The sequence below is a fragment of the Podarcis bocagei genome (assembly GCF_964188305.1).
Source record: "Podarcis bocagei genome assembly, chromosome: 6".
In the NCBI taxonomy this organism is placed as follows: Eukaryota; Metazoa; Chordata; class Lepidosauria; order Squamata; family Lacertidae; genus Podarcis; species Podarcis bocagei.
This window is the reverse complement of record NC_138130.1, coordinates 99,926,257-99,943,691: the sequence shown is the minus strand read 5'-3', so window position 1 is coordinate 99,943,691 and position 17,435 is coordinate 99,926,257. Positions and strand designations below refer to the sequence as shown.

Here is a 17,435-nt window from a genome sequence, read left to right as displayed (position 1 = left end):
GGTATCTCAAGCCATTTGCACATAACAAAACATGTATTTTATCAAAGTAATTGTTGAACTGAAATACAATTAAGAAGTATATTAATAGTGAAATACAATTAAGAAGAAGTATATTAATAGTGAAATGATTATTAAGCTCTAACTTAAAATGATTTTTTATTCACAACAAACTTAATAATGCAAACACATTGGCATTTGGCAATAACAAAAGTTCCTTTAGAAACACAATTTACAAAGACTGATAATGAGCAAACCAATGATATTTGAGGGAGCCGGCTAGCAGGTGGGGCCCATGACTTACATCGTGGGAGCCTACACAACACAAAACACAGTTGTCGTATGTAGGTTTTATTTTATTTGTTTTTTATCTTATATTTTGGAAATGTACATCCAGTTTTTCTTCCTTTAAGTTTTTTGGGGGCCCCAAGAGAGTGGGGCCCTAAGCTATAGCTTGTTTAGCTTATACCTAAATCCGGCACTGTCTACAACATATATACATGCCTTTTCTTCTAAGAAGCTTGAGGCAGCGTAAATGGTCCTTCCGCTTCCCGCTATCTCTTCACAACAACCTTATGAGGCTGAGAGGTAGTGATTACTAGTGGGTATATTTTAGTTCATTTCATTTTTTATATTTCTATGCTGTTTTTCACTCACATGTGCCACAAAGTGGTTTACATGCAATAAGTAATTACGATACATAGAACATCACCATTGCAACTTAAATTATATAAAATAATTAACAAATCATCAATAAAGCAACCACCTTCTGTAAAACATTATTAACAAAAAAAAAAATAGATTAAACAGAGCAACCACAAGAAAAATCAGATTAGATTTGATGATTAGAATAGATTTCACAGAGCTTTAGAGCACTCATAATCCACAAAACAATATTAACAACATTAAGAAAGTAACAACCAAAAAACAAACTAAGCACTATTGACTATATGCAGGACAAATGTCCCATCTTCCAACAGGAAGAGCTCTCAGGAGAAACAGCTTCAGGGCTGCCAGTTGGCTCCTGTTGCCTCATGACAGGGTTGCTTGCTTGCTCACTTGATGGCTTCGTCCAAGCGCCCGGGTGTACCAGATTACCGTATTTTTCGCTCTATAGGACGCACTTTTCCCCCTTCAAAAATGAAGGGGAATTGTGTGTGCGTCCTATGGAGCGAAGACGCCGTAGCCCCGTGACCCTCTCCCAGCTGGAGAGGTGACGCGCGGCTATGGCAGGAGCCTCTATAGCCGCGCGTCACCTCCCCAGCCGGGAGAGCGCGCACGGGGCTAAAGCAGCCCCCCGCGACCCTCTCCTGGCTGGAGAGGTGACGCGCGGCTATGGCAGGAGCCTCTACAGCCCCGCATCACCTCTGCAGCCGGGAGAGCGCGCGCGGGGCTAAAGAAGCCATAGCCCCGCGACCCTCTCCCGACTGGAGAGGTGACGCGCGACTATGCCAGGAGCCTCTCCGCTGCGCCTCTCCGCTGCTCCCTGACCTGCTCTTTGGGGCTGGTGATGGGCTTCCCCCCGCCAGCCCCAAAGAGCAGGTCGAAAGGAACCTGAAGCCTGGAGAGCGAGAGGGGTCAGTGCACACCGACCCCTCTCGCTCTCCAGGCTTCCAAGGTAGCCGCCTGAACGCACCTTAAACGACACCTTGTTTTAGAGCGGGAAAACAAGAGGGGGAAAGTTCTCCCCCTCCCTGTGCAGCGCCTCCTGCCGCTTCACTGAAGGGGCGCTGGACAAAGGGGGAGAATTTTTTTTTCTTGTTCTCCCCCCTCTAAAACAAAGTGCGTCCTATTGTCCAGTGCGTCCTATGGTGCGAAAAATACGGTAGTTGATGCATGGTTTCAGGTGGAAAGTGGATGTGAGGTCTGATGCCTTGCAGATGTTTCAGGACCACGGACAGCTCCAAGTGAACAAGTTGCTCCCACCAAAGCTGAGAGCAGGTTTGAGCCTCCTTCCCCAGATGACCTCTCTCAGGCTCCACCCCTTTTAGGTAGCTTTAGATTCTCAAAGGACCTCTGGTCTGAAGGTGGGCAACCCTCTTCCATTTCACCGTCTCCAGTTTGAGGAACTTTCTGCACCACTGAGGTCCTGTAGGAGGTGTTTGGTTTCTTGGGGACATGTCTCTGTGAGGGTCTGACCTCAGGTCCTACAGGTATGGTTGATTCTTCTCAGTGCTTTTCTTCAGCCAGGGAACGCCAGAACGCAGTTCCAGCACCTCTCAGATGGGTGTTAATGCGGGCCATAGTCCTCCCACCCGTTTCTTGCTTTTACATACAGTACTTCTGAGAAGCCCCAAACCAGGAGTAGGCAACCTAAGGCCCGGGGGCCAGATGCGGCCCAATCACCTTCTCAATCCGGCCCACGGATGGTCAGGGAATCAGCATGTTTTTACATGAGTAGAATGTGTGCTTTTATTTAAAATGCATCTCTGGATTATTTGTGGGGCATAGGAATTCGTTCATCCCCCCCTCCCCCAATATAGTCCAGCCCACCACATGGTCTGAGGGATGGTGGACCAGTCCACGGCTGACAAAGGTTGTTGACCCCTGCCCCAAATGAACATTTCAAGTCAAAATGGAAGCTGGCCAGTGTGTGTGAGTCTATGCTTTTTTTAGATCTATGACTCCACCTAGCTCCCAGCCACTCCTAGCCACGATTGGTCAAGCTACAAGGAGGGGCCAGTTCATATTTCCATTTCTACAATCTATCTCCCATGTGGCGGCGTTGGTGGGCTTTAAGCTTTCCAGCCAGGAAACAATAGAGGGGCTGGGCCAGACACACTTTGATAGGGAGTGAGCTTCACATATTGAGAGCCACCACTGAAAAGGCCCTTTCTGGGGGGCCATGCCATATACTTAGTACTGAGGAGGGACCACCAGGTGGGCCTTGTGGACCACTTATAAACATCGTCTCCGACTCCTCGAAAGATTCCATCAGCGGCGTCTCCCAAAAAGTTTACACATCACTTGGGAAGACAGGCAAACTAATGCTAGTGTACTGGAAGAAGCAAAGATCAGCAGTGTTGAAGCAATGTCAACATCAGTTCCGTTGGACTGGTCATGTTGTGCGGATGCCTGATGATCGTCTTCCAAAGCAACTACTCTATTCCAAACTTAAAAATGAAAAGCGTAATGCTGATGGGTCAACAAAAGAGGTTTAAAGATTCTCTCAAGGCAAATCTTTAAAAATGTGGTGCAAACACTGACAACTGGGAAACACTGGCCTGCGAGCACTCCAGTTGGAGAACAGCCTTTCCCAAAGGTGTCATGGACTTTGAAGACGCTTGAACTCAGGACGCAAGGGAGAAACGTGGGAAGAGGAAGGCACGCTTGGCAAACCCTCATTGTGATCAACTCCCACCCGGAAACCTATGTCCCCACTGTGGAAGGACACGTGGGTCCAGAACTGGCCTCCACAGTCACTTACGGACTCACTGTCAAAACTGTGTTTATGGAAGACAATATTACACGGCTATGAGTGATCGCCAAAGAAGAAGAAAACTGAGGAAGGAACACCAGATAGGCCTGACTTGCTGATTTTAGAGCACAGGCAGGTCGATGTGGATATTTGGGACTCACAAGTCATTTAGGGTTTAATCTTGTGTGTACAAATTGGAACCAGCAAGCTCATCAAAATTCACCTGGTCCACCCCTATTACAAGACATAATTAGCAATTGTGAGAAGTATTCTCATTGACAGGCATACACTCATAAAAACGAGCTTTTTTAAAATTAAAAAACAAAACTTCTACAAGCTTCCCATTCCTCCCGCTCCTACTTCCCTCCAATGAGAGACGAAACCTTTGATGATCATATTTACCTCCGAGACATTACCATTTAAATGCTTATTGGAAAAATAAGAATTAATCGTTAACCAAGTTTAAACTCTTGCACAGGAAATGTTAAAATACAGTCCACATGCCCATTTTCAAATTTCCTTTATGGCCTCCTAACTTTTTCTTTTCTTTTTTTTAAAGCACCTCCACCAAAATCCTTCAAAGGACTGCAAAACCAACCTGCACTCTTTTATTTTTTTGGCTACTACTTGAAATGCTGGCTTCTGGCAGCCAACTATTCCTGGCTGGGTCCTTTTATTATCACGAACGGGTATTAGCAGCTAAGGGGTTGTTGACATGCCCTTTCGGAGTTGCTACTTGAACGCCTTTAAGTTCGCGCAGAATTTATATATATATACCAGCGTCAAGTCATTTTAAAAGTATGAAATGGGGACGAGGCCAATTTCTTGGGCCACCTACATTTCAGAGGAATTAGCTGGCACAAAAGTTATTACATGCACACACACCCCTTTCTATATTTCATTTAGAAACCACACATTTTCTGGGCCAGGGTCCAGAGGTGTTATACAGCAGTTGAATCAGGGGGAGAGAGATGGCTGAGATTCTCAATGAAAGCCATAATCGGCTTATGGGGTTCAGCATTGTACCCCTTTCTGCATCTTGTCCCAGGAGCAGAGGAGGCGCTTGGTTTTTCTCGCGCGTGTCCGGAACCGAAGCAAATAAATATAATAATATTTTTTATTAATTTTAACATATAAATTATAATACATACCACAAAACTTCACCACTTATACAACCTTTTTTTGGACTTCCATCAGCACCTCTGATGATCCACCGTTTTAACCACTTCTTATGCATTTCTTAAATTCATATTGCCTTTAATTATCTTAACTAACCATCCTCCCCTTTATCCATTTTTGCAATAGTTCACCTCACAAAATTTCTTGCAAACCTACAAAAATAGTCTGATCAGCACAATTTCTTTTCAAATAGTCTGTAAATTTACACCGGTCTTTTGTGAATTTTTGGTTCCGCAGATTTCGAATCCTTCCTGTTAGTTTATCTAGTTCGGAACCGAAGCAAATAAATAAATAAACAGAACCGAATTCTCGCGGCCAGCTAAACACTTGTGAAAATAAAGAGCTCTGTGCAGGTGAATGCAGATCGGTTCTTTTATGGAAGCGTTCAGGGTGGCTTGAGTTTGAGCATGCCATTACTCATCCTTCTTGAACGGAGGGCATATGGCAGCCACAGCCGCCGCCTCTGAGTAGCCGGGGGCAGCTCTCATTTGGGTGAGTAGGCACGCCAGAGGGATGCCATTTGTGGGCGTAATGTTTGCTTTCATTTCAAGTACACAAGTACAGCATTAGATTCCCAATGTGGGGCCTGCACACACACACACATACATGTGCTCTGCAGTTTACCGCTCTTCTCTCTCTCTCTCTCTCTCTCTCTCTCTCTCTCTCTCTCTCTCTCTTTCTCTCCTCCATGCCTTGGAAGTGAAATAGAGTCGAGAGTGGATTTCATGCTCTTTATTCAGCTCATAGTGGTGAGGAGGAATGGAAGTTCCCCCACAATATCTGCTTTATATACATTATTTACACAATGGGCTGCACATGATTGGCTAATTCCGGGATTCTCCTGTAGGCCAATCAGGTTGCGGATTCACTTCCACCTGGAGCTGGATTGGGTGGCTGCATTGTTCTAGGACCAATGAGACTGCTGCATTCTGAATCCTATTGTTCTAGGACCAATCAGACTGCTGCATTTTGGATCCTATTCAACTCAGTACATCACCCCCATCGTTCTACCCGGACACAGAGGTCCAGCTCCGAGGGCCTTCTGGTGGTTCTCTCACTGCGAGAAGCCAAGTTACGGGGAACCAGGAAGAGGTCCTTCTCAGTAGTGGCACCCGCCCTGTGGAACGCCCTCCCACCAGATGTCAAAGAGAACAACATCTACCAGACTTTTAGAAGACATCTGAAGGCAGCCCTGTTTAGGGAAGCTTTTAATGTTTGATGCATTACAGTATTTTAATATTTTGTTGGAAGCTGCCCAGAGTGGCTGGGGAAGCCCAGCCAGATGGGCGGGATATAAATAATAAATCATTATTGTTGTTGTTGTTGTCCCAAAACATCTGGCGAGCAGAGGACAGTCCTTTGTGTGAAGGTATCGGCCATTTGGGAACGTGGGTGGTGCTGTGGGTTAAACCACAGAGCCTAGGAGTTGCCGATCAGAAGGTTGGTGGTTCGAATCCCCGCAACGGGGTGAGCTCCCATTGCTCAGTCCCAGCTCCTGCCAACCTAGCAGTTCGAAAGCACGTCAAAGTGCAAGTAGATAAATAGGTACCACTCCGGTGGGAAGGTAAACAGCGTTTCCGTGCGCTGCTCTGGTTTGCCAGAAGCGGCTTAGTCATGCTGGCCACATGACCCGGAAGCTGTATGCCAGCTCCCTCAGCCAGTAAAGCGAGATGAGCGCCGCAACCCCAGAGTCGTCCGCGACTGGACCTAATGGTCAGGGGTCCCTTTACTTTACCTTTTATGCTTCTTTGGGCATATTCCTAGGATCCTGGGGGCAGAAGGGCCTGCTAATTGCTGAGTTTTACAAGCCTTGCAACTTGGCAGTGCTGCAGACCTGACTCGGGTGGCAAGAGTTATAAAATATGGATGGAGACATTTAGGTTTTTTTGTTTTTGTTTTGTTTCACATTTTGCACTCAATTTTATTTATACAAAACGCCTTGAGTGAAAAGAAGAAAACAACTGCTGGTCATTTGCCAAGCAAGTCAGTCCCTTTTGCCCTCTGGAGGCAAACTGGTTACTTGGCATTCTTCTTTCTTTTCATTTCTTTTTTAGTGAATTAATATTCTTTATTGATTAAAAAATTTGCATGTCTATAGAAACATTATGTACTCTTAACAAGTAAAAAAAAAGAAAATTATATAAAATAGAAAATTTATAAAGAAATAAAAAATAAAGAAGTAGCAAAGATAAGAAACAAAGAAATAAAAAAGACAAAGTTATTTACATAGCACTTGGCATTCTTAGCATTGTTGGTCCGCATTTTCTTCTGCCCTTTCTTGTTGTGTTTCTTTGCAAAATGTGTGTTCCGCAGGAACTTGGGATCAACCCCCTTCAGAGATTCATATTTATTTGATCTGGGTTTCTTAATGCCATTTCTGTGCCACTTGCGAGACCATAGCTGTCAACGTTTCCCTTTTTTATTTTATTTTCCGAATAGGATTCCTCGCAAGAAAAGGGAAAAGTTGACAGCTATGTGCGAGACTGGTTGTGTGTGGTGTGGTTCTTGGTCTTGGCCATGGCTTAAAGTTGAAGCTCCGCCACAGTTCAGGGCAAAACCGAAAGAGCACGGAGACATTTAGTTTAGTTCTCATTTCGATACCAGGGTGTTAAGGAAGTCAATGTTGAAGGCAGAAAGCTCTGCTTGCGTGGCGAGTTCCCGCCTCCCCCCGAAGAAATAAAGACACGGACACAAGAATTCAGGTTAATGGGTCAAATTAGGCCACAACTTTATTGATTACAGGAATTGAGCGGTATTGGCTTAGGCATTGGTCCTAACTACTAACTGGCTAGAGGCCGGAAGGGTTAATCACCAGAGGGAGGAGTCCTGCTGAGGCACGTCAACTAGGACCTCCCCCGGGCGTCACCGCGTGGGGGCGTGCCGTGGGCCCACGCCTCCTTAGGCTTAGGACAAGGCCACGCCCCCCTGGAATCCTTTACCGGACTACCCTTGCTTGGAGGAAGGTGATGGCGCTCCTTCACCGCTTCATTTGCATAACAATAGAACAGTACCCCTACCAATGCCTAACCGCCACTCGAGCCCAAGCTCGCCGCCAATACCCTCAAACCTGTAACCAATCCCTAATCCCTGATATAATATCGCTCAACCAAACATCACTTCCCGCATTGGAAAGATGTACGCCATCATCTCTGTAGAGGGCCACCTTGGTGTACTGGATCTCGGGATGGTCAATGACCCGTCCCCCCAGAGCCGCCACTCTACGTGCCACAGTACATTGCAAGATCTTTCGGGCTCTATTCACCGCAGCAGGGGATTGACAATCTCTCCACGTGCGCCTTTCTAGTAAGGAAGACCACAGAATGCTAGTGCTGGGGTAAGAAGTGAGTAGTTCCTCAAAGTCAGTGAATATATTCCATTGCAAATCAATGGTTTTACAATAAGCAAGACTGGACATTGAAATGAACTGTGGGGGTTCTAGCAACAAGATAAAATTTAAGATTAAACCAACAATAGATAAACTAAGGGCTATGAATTTGCTGAACCAACTTTTAAAAGGGATACAAGAACGGGGGATGTGAGGGAGTCAGGAAAACATGTGAATTTAAGATATAAAATTAAGAAAGAGGGAATTTTTCTGTTTTTCCTATATGTGTTTTTTCTTTTTTACTATTAGTTTTTTAATGTATGCATTTTTGTATTTTTGTGTTTAATGTTTGTATTGTTGTATTTTGTAGTATGTATTTTGTGTTTTTATATTTCTCTTGTCCTTGTCTTTGTATTTTTTCTTTTATATTGTGCATTGTTAAAACTTAATAAAAAAAATTACAAAAAAAATATAAATACAATAAGCAAGATCGTTTCCGCCGAGCTGTATCACCAAAGCGTCTGGAGGGCCCTCGATCGCTGCTCTGTTCTTAATGATCGGCATGAACTCAGCCCATCGCATCCCTCCCTGCCATCCATATCACATCTTTGCCTGGTGGCAAACCGAGTCTTAGCCCCAAGCCTTGTTCTTGGACTTGGCCATGGCTTAAACCTGAAGCTCCGCCACAGTTCAGGGCAAAACTGGAAGAGCACGGAGACATTTAGTTTAGTTCTCATTTCGATACCAGGATGTTACGGAAGTCGATGTTGAAGGCTCTGCTTGCGAGGCATGAAAAGTTCCAAGCGTCTGCACTGCAGCACCACATAAAAGGGTGCGAACATTACCCTACCTGGAAGACAGCTGGGTGGACATGCAGCTGTTGCCTTGTGGCCACCTCAGTAAAAGCCAGCGCTGGAATGTCAAGAGATAGCATATGGGAGAGGGTGTTAATGGCTTCCAGGAAGCCCAAGGAATTTTCTGGTCCACTGCCAGCATAGATGGTTATTTCCTCCCATATCCATGTTGAACTCTCTTCTGCCAAAAACGACTCTCTCCCTGCAAAATGCACTTCCATTTGCAGAAGGCGAAGGGGCGCAGAAGAGATTACATTGGCTTGGCTCTTATATATCCTTCTTTTTTAAAAAATAATATTTTATTTGCTCAACACATAACAACAACAAGAAGACAAATTACATCACATTAAGAATATCCTCAGTCGCACATTACATAAAGAATTAATATAAATTTCATAATCCATAAACTGTAATGGTCTCTTCCTTTTAAATCCGACTTCTCATCTACAGTGGTACCTCGGGTTACATACGCTTCAGGTTACAGACTCCGCTAACCCAGAAATAGTGCTTCAGGTTAAGAACTTTGCTTCAGGATGAGAACAGAAATCGTGCTCCAGCGGCACGGTGGCAGCGGAAGACCCTATTAGCTAAAGTGGTGCTTCAGGTTAAGAAAAGTTTCAGCTTAAGAATGGACCTCCGGAACAAATTAAGTACTTAACCCGAGGTACCACTGTACTACATAAATCTAATTGCCATTCTTTGCTGCCAATACATGTTATTGCTATCATCTCAAATCACTTCAGAATACAGTGGACGCTTGGGTTGCGAACATGATCCATGCGGGAAGCACGTTTGCAACTCACAGAGTTCGCAACCCACAGCGCTGCATTTGTGCACATGTGGATTGTGATTCGGTGCTTCTGCACATGCACAAAGTGCGATTTAGCGCTTCTGTGCAAGTGCCAAAACCCGGAAGTAACCAGTTCCAGTACTTCCGGGTTTGGCACGGTGCGCAATCCGAAATTGCGCAACCCGAAGTGTCTGTAACCCGAGGTATGACTGTTTGTTATATCATATAACTAGTGAATGATACTGCTGGTATTATTCAAATGCCTCTACAGATTTTAAATCAGCATTATTAATTTTCAAATATATTTTAAATGCTTCCCATTTTGAAATAAATTCTTTCCTTGGTTTGTTCTTTAATTTTTCGGATAAGCTGTCTAATTCAGCCTATCCAAGTACGGTGGAGTGCGGTGGAGTACGGTGAACTCCAATAAAACCATAGCTATAGTAAATGGCTTGGGGAAGAGGTCGAACCTGTGTTTGGCAGAAAAAGGCAAATTCTGTGCTAGGGATTACGAGGAAGGGAATCGAAAATAAAACTGCTGGCGTCGTAATACTGTTGTAGAAATCTATGACAAGACCGCTTTTCGAATACTCTTTGCGGTTGGCGTCGCCTCACCTCAAAAAGGATATTGCAAAGTTAGGAAATGTTTGGAAAAGGAAAACCAAAATGATCAAGGAGATGGAGCAACTGCCGTATGAAGAACAGCCGCAGCATTTGAGACTTTAGAGGAAGGGTGAGCCAGCGGTGATACAATAGAGGTTTATAAAATTATTTATGGTAGAGAAAAGTTTTCCTCCTTGTCTCGCAACACTAGAAATCGACGGGTGTTGGAAGATTCAGGACAGATAAAGCAAGCCTTTCTTCACACAGCACAAAGTATAAGTATGGAACGTGCTTCTGCGGGGGGCAGAGATTGCAACCAAATCGGATGGCTAAATCAGATTGGATATATTCATGGTAGAAAGGGCTATGAGGAAATCCATGGAGCAGAAAACTGAACAGAGGTGTTAGCATCGTAATCAGGAAAAACTAATGCATCTGAATGCATCCTAAATGGCTACGCGTGCAGAGGAGGGCAACCAAGATGATCCAGGGTCTGGAAACCAAGCCTTATGAGGAAAGGTCGAAGGAGCTGGGTGTGTTTAGCCTGGAGAAGAGGAGACTGAGAGGAGATACGAGAGCCATCTTCAAATATCTCAAGGGCTGTTACATGGAAGACGGAGCAAGCTTGTTTTCTCCTGCTCTGGAGGGTAGGATTCGAACCAATGGCTTCAAGTTACAAGAAAAGAGATTCCAACTCAACGTCAGGAAGAACTTTCTGACAGCGGGAGCTTTTTGACAGACTCCCTCAGGAGGTGATGGACTCTCCTTCCTTGGAGGTTTTTAAGCAGAAGCTGGATGGCCATCTGTCATGGATGCTTTAGCTGAGATTCCTGCATTTCAGAGGGTTGGACTAGATGACTCTTGGGTAGGGTTGGCATATTTCGAGCAGTGAAAATCCAGACAGAAAAGTGGTTGCCATGAATGATCCAGCTCCCAGGCAAGGGTTGCTGCCAACTGAAGAAAGCAGCCAGGAACAAAGAGGGTTAATTGCCATTCAGGATGAGCACCGGCTAGTGCCAATTCCCCCACCCCTTGGAATGTCAGCTGATAAGGGAATGGCTGAGAGCAAACTAGAACACAGTCAAAGCTCGTTGGAAGTGCAAACAGGCGGGAAAGAGTTAAGAATGGTCAGTAATATCCAAGGCAACACAATGACCACATACAACGATACAATATCAATATACACTCTGAAAGTCTTTGAAGACTATGCAAGTCTCTGAAAGAAGCAATTTATGAGATTCTTATCTGGTGAAAACAGGCTGTAAAGCTTTGCTTATGGCGTCCAATACTGCCAAAGTACAGTAGTTCGCAAACAGACGTTGTGAACAGCGATTCCGGATATACCCACCTTTTCGTGGAATTCTTCTTCAGCACAGCAGAAGGATACAGAAAGGTTTCATAAACCCATCTATATGGTGAATGGAAAAGTCTAACAACAATTGCTATGGAGCAGTGGTCATAAAGTTATGTAGTCACTGCTGACTTTCATATTATATAAAGAGTGTATATTGATATCATATCATTGTATTTGGTCATCGTGTTGCCTTGGATATTACTGACTATTGTTTGCTACACAGGGATTAAATTGTTTGGTTACGGGAAAGAGTTAAGAGACAGCCTCTCAGAGAATGGGGAAGAGGAGGGAGCTGACCCACTCAGTCCAAGGTCTCGATGAATAGGAGGGCTGCAAGATAGGAAGCAAAACAAAAGAAGTATGAAGCAAAAGTTCCATTGCTTCTGGTCTTGCCGGAGTCTTCAGAAGGGTCATCTTAATTGATACAGTGGTACCTCAGGTTACAAGCACTTCAGGTTACATACGCTTCAGAGAGCCAGTGTGGTGTAGTGGTTAAGAGTGGTAGTCTCGTAATCTGGTGAACCGGCCTGAATCGCGTTCACGTTGCTGCTCCTCCACATGCAGCTGCTGGGTGACCTTGGGCCAGTCACACTTCTTTGAAGTCTCTCAGCCCCACTCACCTCACAGAGTGTTTGTTGTGGGGGAGGAAGGGAAAGGAGAATGTTAGCCGCTTTGAGACTCCTTTGGGTAGTGATAAAGCGGGATATCAATTCCAAACCTCCTCCTCCTCCTCCTCCTCCTCCTCCTCCTCCTCCTCCTCCTCCTCCTCTTCTTCTTCTTCAGGTTACAGACTCCGCAAACCCAGAAATAGTGCTTCAGGTTAAGAACTTTGCTTCAGGATGAGAACAGAAATTGTGCTCTGGCGGTGCAGCGGCAGCAGGAGGCCCCATTAGCTAAAGTGGTGCTTCAGGTTAAGAACAGTTTCAGGTTAAGTACGGACCTCCGGAATGAATTAAGTACTTAACCTGAGGTACCACTGTAGTGGAGAAGGCTGTGTAAAGCCGCCCAGAGCTATCTGTTTATTTTCACAACAAATCATCCTTTTTAATTAACTACCCTCACTGTGTTATCAAGCCGGGGACTGGACTCTGAACAGCGGTTGAGCTTTTTAAAAAAGTTTTGCTCAAAGTTGCTGGGTTGTTTTGTTTTGGTTTTTTTTTTGTAAATTCGCAATTTTATGGCAAATCGGCAAAGGCAACACTGACAACATGGGTTGCCATACATGGGATGCCAGATTTCCTCGGACGGTTTTCCTGATCAGTGGCGTAGCGTGGGTTGTCAGCACCCAGGGCAAGGCAAGTAATTTGCGCCCCCTCTGCCCTAGGGGCAGAGAGCTACGAGTGCGAGCGCGCCCCCCCAGATGTTGCACCCGGTGCGGCCGGCCCCCCCTGCGCCCCCCACGCTACGCCACTGTTCCTGATTTCTGCCTGGACTATGCTGCTGACTGCGGTATTCTGTATATGTCCAGGAAATTCCAGCAACCCTACCCCTTCCAACTCTTCTATGACTGGTATGGAAATGCAGCCGGCTGCGTCACCTGCTTCAAGCTGAAGCAGAAATTACCATATTTTTCACTCTATAAGATGCACCAGACCACAAGACGCACCTAGTTTTTGGAGGAGGAAAACAAGGAAAAAAATATTCTGAATCTCAGAAGCCAGAACAGCAAGAGGGATCGCTGTGCAGTGAAAGCAGCAATCCCTCTTGCTCTTCTGGCTTCTGGGATAGCTGTGCAGCCTGCATTCGCTCCATAAGACGCACACACATTTCCCCTCACTTTTTAGGAGGGAAAAAGTGAGTCTTATAGAGCAAAAAATACGGTACATGGTTAATAGGCATGAAAGCAAAGATTCCACTATTGCATGTGCTAAGCGAAGAGACAGAGCGTATCACAAACATTTTGGTAGGATTTCCAACCTATTCATTTCAGCATCTGGCTAACTGATGGCTTCTAACATCACTCGAAGCCATTTTTATTTATTTTTTGTTAAGGAGCAGGAGAGGAAATCTCTCCTAAAGTGGGATTGAGCTGCGCACCGCACTGCCTGGGAAAGAGATTGGGGAGAGTTATTGCAATCCCCGAAGCCTTTAGCCATACAATGCAGGTGCAGAATTCAAAGGGGGGGTAGGGGGGGAGAGAAAGGCTTCAGTGCTCCGGTGCTGGTATAAATCAGAGGTTGTTTCGCGCACGGAAAGATTATAACAGAACTGGAAAGGGTACAGGGAGAGAGCAAGAGATTACTGCGATCATGTTGCACGTTCTGCGGGAGAGGACGAGATGATGATGATGATGATGATGATGATGATGATGATGGGTTTTGCAAGAGGAGGCGAAATTGGAGGCAGCAGGTTCTGCAGCCTGCAAAGGGGAGAATCAAAGGAAATTCCCACACAAAGAGAAAAGGACCTGTCCCTTTCGATTTCTCTCCGTTTTGCAGCTTTCCAAACTTGAATTCATTTTACCACATTTCCACCACATCAGTTTGCGATTTTTTAATGAAAAAAAATATGTTCTCCTAAAAAAAGCAAATCACATGCATTTCCTCTGCATTTCACATAATATACATGTGCAAATGATGTGCATTTTGCAAAGGACACATTTTTATTTTTGTTGCAATTCCCCCTAATCCATTTCCTTCTTATGTGTTATTGTCACTAATGCGTTCGTACAAGGTGTGGCTGGAAAGTTCGGTGAATGGCCACAGAAATCGGACAAAGAGAAATATTCGAACATAAGTACCTTACAGGCCTTCAAAGTAGGCCCCCTCTGAGACAGTGCACCGTTGACAACATTCGTAGGACTGTTAGAAACTTCTGGAGAAGTCCTTTTTTCGTACTGCTTTCCGTTCCCTCGTCACAGCAGCTTGGAAGTGTGAAATGTTGGAAAATCTGTGCCCTTTCAGTGCAGATTTCAGTTTTGGAAAAAGAAAGAAATCCAGTGGGACCAGGTGGGGAGAATATGGAGGGTGGGTCAACTCAGTAACCTCATTTTTGCATAAGATATCAATGACTCCCCTTCTTCTCTTTCTATGGTTCATTTTACATATCATAAATCACTGCATATTTTACAGAAACTATGCCATTAAGTATTCCATTATTACATCTGTCAAAACTTATTTACACTGTTGGATTTATCTTAATGCTGCCAGCATTTTCAGCTGTATACAGTTATTTCCCATATATTCAATAAACGTTTTCCAATCTTCTCTAAACGTATGTTCTTCTTGTTCTCTTATTCTGTATGTTAAGTCTGCAAGCTACACATATTCTGTCAACTTAAGTTGCCATTCTTCTTTGGGGCAAGTAACATTCTTGCTTCTGTAGAAGCACACATAAATAAATTTCTATACAATTTTGGTAGTTCTGTCCCTATAATTCCCAAAAGAAAATCTTCTGGGGTTTTTTTAAATTAAAGTTATTTTGAACAGCCTTTTCAATTCATTGCATATCATTTCCCAGTAGTCTTTAACCCTACTACAAGACCACTATATGTGCATCTAATCTTGCCCCGTTGTAAAATTTATGTACTGTTGTGTGTTTTTCTTTTCGTAAATCTACCAAAGAGAAGAGGTGAAGAGTTTGTGTGCTGTGTCCCTTCTGATAAGAAATGTTCTGGGAGGGTGAAAGACAAAATTGGGGGGTTGAGGAGGGTCAGTTGGTGGGGAGTGAGGAATATCCGTTTTCATCTGAGGAATACTGGAAGGTATGCACTGGAAGTAGAACATTTTCAATCCCGGCTAGTAGCTATTCATCAACTTGTCCTCCATGAATTTGTCTAATCCTCTTTTCAAGTCTTCCACGTTGGTGGTCATCACTAAATCTTGTGGGAGCGAATGCCATCATTTAACTATGCGCTGTGTGGAAAAGCACTTTCTTCTGCCCTAAATCTTCCAGCGTTGTTCACCTTCATTGGATGCCCCAAATTCTTCTATTAAGGGAACATTTCTCTCTCCACTTTTCCCACAGCACACATAATCCATCCTCACTCAAAATCGTGATATTTCATTTCTGATTGACACCTGCGCTTTGCATAGATAGGTAAAGGGACCCCTGACCATTAGGTCCAGTCGTGGCTGACTCTGGGGTTGCGGCGCTCATCTTGCTTTATTGGCCGAAGGAGCCGGCGTACAGCTTCCAGATCATGTGGCCAGCATGACTAAGCCACTCTGGCGAACCAGAGCAGCGCACGGAAACGCCGTTTACCTTCCCACCGGAGCGGTACCTATTTATCTACTTACACTAGCATGCTTTCAAACTGCTAGGTTGGCAGGAGCTGGGACCGAGCAACGGAAGCTCACCCTGTAACGGGGATTCGAACCACCGACCTTCTGATTAGCGTCCTAGGCTCTGTGGTTTAACCCACAGCGCCACCCGCATCCCATTTGCATAGATAGTTCTTTAGTCGTTTAGTCGTGTCTGACTCTTCGTGACCCCATGGACCAGAGCACGCCAGGCACTCCTGTCTTCCACTGCCTCCCGCAGTTTGGTCAAACTCATGCTGGTAGCTTTGAGAACACTGTCCCACCATCTCATCCTCTGTCGTCCCCTTCTCCTTGTGCCCCCCATCTTTCCCAACATCAGGGTCTTTTCCAGGGAGTCTTCTCTTCTCATGAGGTGGCCAAAGTCTTGGAGCCTCAGCTTCAGGATCTGTCCTTCCAGTGAGCACTCAGGGCTGATTTCCTTCAGAATGGATCGGTTTGGTCTTCTTGCAGTCCATGGGATTCTCAAGAGTCTCCTCCAGCACCATAATTCAAAAGCATCAATTCTTTGGCGATCAGCCTTCTTTGTGGTCCAGCTCTCACTTCCATACATCACTACTGGGAAAGTATCTAGATACCTAACTGCTAATGTGTGGTCAATCTCTGGGCTGTGATTATACCGTCAATGCAAGAATATTTGATCGGTGCTTAAAATGCGGGAAGGTCACAAGCGAGACTTTTCTTTTGCCAGCACTGAGTCCTTGCATACTTTTAAAAAAAATGGACACAAACTGCCAGAAACCCAGGCCTGTTGTGTGTCGACGATATGCCCTCGCTGCATATATTTCAATGCCCTCTGCTATCTTCTCTGTGCGGGAAGTGAAGCTCAAACCAGCCTTTATTTGGAGCCTCTCCACACCTCCCTCTTGCAACCATTTGCCAGTTCCTGCCTGTAAGAACCCATGTAAACAACATCACATAAATATAGAAAGAAATCAGAGGGTATTTTTAGCTGCCCTGAGCTCTGCTCTTGAGAGGCAGAACAATAAACATTCCTGTTTGGATCTGGAAAGGCAAGGCAGCGGGAATGACACTAACCTGATATGTAAGTAACCACTGCAAAGTAGCCAAGAGATATTTACTGTTGGTAGGGATGGGGGAGGAACTCAATTCAGTTCACGTTTAAAGGTGAACCTGCATGATTTACGCTGCCGGGAAGAATGCTCAGACTGAAACACAACCATCCTTCAAAGTTTGCGCTTCCCTGAATTTTGCGATGCAGCTATCCGGCCAAGAAATCAAAGAATTATAGAGTTGGAAGGGACGACAAGACTCATCTAGTCCAAACCCCTGCAATGCAGGGATCATTCGCCCAATGTGGAGCTTGACCCTGAGACAAGGAGTCTCCTTCTCTACTGACTGAGCTACCCCAAAGATGCATATGCGGAGGTGTAGCGTGCATAAAACTGCATATAATTCTTAAAAAATCCAAGATGGAAATTGCTTTGCTGTGATATGACCAGAGCTGTCTTTCCCATTGGGTTTACTAGCGCGTTGCTCCAGGGTGCCGGCCTCTCAGGGGTGCCCCAGCAAGTGGGGGAGCTTCGCGGCTATGCTGGCAGCCTCCCCTTTCCCTCCTGCACGCCCGGCAGCTGCACCCCATCAACCATATGGCTGGTGGGCATGCAGCTTGCCTCCCAAGCCTCCACGGGAGGA

At 45.1% G+C, this 17,435-nt stretch overlaps 1 long non-coding RNA gene across 1 annotated transcript; it reads left to right on the top strand.

The window, feature by feature from the left end:
• The first annotated feature begins 6,831 nt into the window (after positions 1-6,831).
• On the top strand, positions 6,832-9,052 carry LOC308588832. Its single transcript, XR_014008907.1, has 2 exons — positions 6,832-7,002; positions 8,561-9,052. It is a non-coding gene; the product is annotated as an uncharacterized lncRNA (long non-coding RNA).
• The last annotated feature ends 8,383 nt before the right edge of the window (positions 9,053-17,435 follow it).